The sequence below is a fragment of the Suricata suricatta genome, chromosome 1, assembly GCF_006229205.1.
Source record: "Suricata suricatta isolate VVHF042 chromosome 1, meerkat_22Aug2017_6uvM2_HiC, whole genome shotgun sequence".
Classification (NCBI taxonomy): domain Eukaryota; kingdom Metazoa; phylum Chordata; class Mammalia; order Carnivora; family Herpestidae; genus Suricata; species Suricata suricatta.
The window spans coordinates 116,398,475-116,401,062 of record NC_043700.1 but is presented as its reverse complement, the minus strand read 5'-3'; positions in this window follow the sequence as shown (position 1 = coordinate 116,401,062).

Genomic DNA, 2,588 nt, shown 5'->3' with positions numbered 1-2,588 from the left:
GTTAAGCATCTGACTTTGAGTCAGGTCATGATCTCAGTTTGTGGGTTTGAGCCCCCACATCTGGCTCTGTGCCTACAGCTCAGAGCCTGGAGCCTGTTTCAGATTGGGAGTCTCCTTCTCTCCCTGCCCCTAAGCCCCCGACTCAAAGATAAACATTAAGAAAAAAAAAAACAGTTTAGGTAGAAGACTGTTCTGCTGCCAACTCATTTTTTATCACTGCAAAGTTCAGTTAACTACTCCAGTGAGATTCCCTTGAATGATATTCAGAATGACATGGTAAAGAAAAGGCAATCAGTTCCCTATTATTCTTTTAAACAACATTCTCTTTTCTCTGGACTTCCTCTTGCTCTGCCCTTCCCAGTACAGTTCCTTAACCTCTTTAAGGGCATTCGCATCAATGAGGTAAGTTACGTTATAAACATTGCCAAAATGTAGTGCTTCTGAGTCTTTCTAATAAACATTTTCTTTGATTTTTCTCCACCCTGACTCCCAACAGGTATTTGGCTAATCATAAGCCAATTTTCAAAAATAACCTGATAGACAAATAAGTTTGTGATACTTTAATATTTCTTTAGATAGAATTTGAAAACCTATGCATCATGTCAGAATTTCCTCCTTTATTTTGCAGTAGGCCTAATGAAATCCTGATCATTGCCTAACCCAGAACATGGACACTATTAGCTTTATTTCTGGAAAACTTTTGACATCAAGTGACTATTTTCTAGCTATTTATGTAATCAATGACTAGAGGTATCCTCAAAGCAATTCTTCTAACATGTATGCTTTTTTTTTTTAAGTTTATTGATTTTGAAAGAGAGACAGTGCAAGTGGGGGAGGTGCAGAGAGAGAGAGAGAGAGGGAGAGAAAATCCTAAGCAAGTTCTGTGCTGTCAGGGCAGAACCTAGCATAGTGCTTGAACTCATGAAACTGTGAGATCATGACCTGAGCTGAAACTGAGATTTGGCCACTTAAGTGACTGAGGCACTCAGGCACCACTAATATGTAAGCTTTCTGAGGGCAGAAGCCATTGTTTATTTTTTGTCCCTACTGCCTATTATAGTGCCTGTACAGTAGGCACTCAGTAAATCTCGATTAGTCTATAGATAATTCTAAGAGTCACCTTGGGAGTGACCTTGGCATGGCGATTGAGCGGCCATTTTGCTGTGGGTTGGAAAAACACTGTGCACCGACGACCCCCACCCTTCGCCTGCAGACCTGGAATGTTCCGCGCCAGTTTGAAAACAGCCAATCATGAAGCCCCAGCTTCCCATCACCCTGACAGAGGAGGCAACCTATCCCATCCCACCACGTCCCTAAAGTGCCCTTATTTGGTGGTCTGCCCTCCCAGGACCATACCGGAAGTCTTTCACCCATAAAATACCTCGCCCCTCCGGTACCAGACGCAACTTCCCTGACTCCGCACTCCAGAGTCACGGAACCTCACCCGGGAATTGCAGATCCCAATAAAGGCCTTCTTGGCTCCATAACTTGGTCTCTTTCTTTCCTCTCATCTCTGCCTCCATCCATTAAATCTTACAATAATAAATTAGTACAAAGACCAGTAACCACCCAGCAGAAGACTCCTGGTTTAGGATAGAAACAACATAGATAGCAGCCATCATTATCATCAATTATAAATATTTGTTGAATAATCTTACTTGCTAAGGCACTAGAGTTTATCAAAAGAATATTAACAGCATTCTTTTGAGGATAAAACTCTGAAAGAATGAAAGGACTTTCATTCACACATCAAATTTTTCTTGAGCACTTGCTGTGTGCTAGCATTGTACAGGTCTTGGGAATACAAAGGCAAATAAGGCAGACAAAAATCCCTGCCTTTGGGGAGCTTAAATTTAAATGTGTGTGAATACCAATACGCAAAATATGTACTATTTTAGTGATAAGTGCTAAGGAAAAAAAATTAATATGGAATTCAGGATATAAGGTAGGAATGTTGAAATTTTAGACAAAATGGCTAGGAGCTCTTCAAGCAGGTAAGTTTTGAATAAAAAGATGAAGGAAGAAAAGTAAAGATGTGAGAAAAAGGTCATATTCCTATAGTAGGAGAAGAAAGGTGAGGTGAGGAGAACTAGTGTTAAGTGTAAAAAGGTAGGTGTTACATTGGTCCACTTCTGCATGTAGCACTAAGTATTGGGTCTCACCACTGTTAAACACCAGTGCTTTGAGACTCACTGTATGCAGTCTGCCAGAGAGCCCTGTAAATTTAATTAGTAGGAGTGCTGAGGGGATGGTTTGTGGATTCAAGCAGAACCTGAAAAAGCACTTAAACTCATGTCAGATAGGTCACAAAGCTGCTTCAGCAGCTTTTGCTAGTTTTATTTTGTATATCTAATTGGAAGATAGATGTTCTTAGAAATTACTGTAATATACAACTTGAAAAGGAAGTAGCAGGAAAACTGAAGCAGGTCAATTTGAGAATCTGGAAGAGACTAATGAATGTTAAGGAAAGAGAAAGACAAAAAATGAAGAGCAGCAATACAAAAGCCCCACGGAGATCTGGAGAGGTTCAAAAGGAATGTGAAACATGGTGTGTGTGTGTGTGTGTGTGTGTGTGTGTGTGTGTGTGT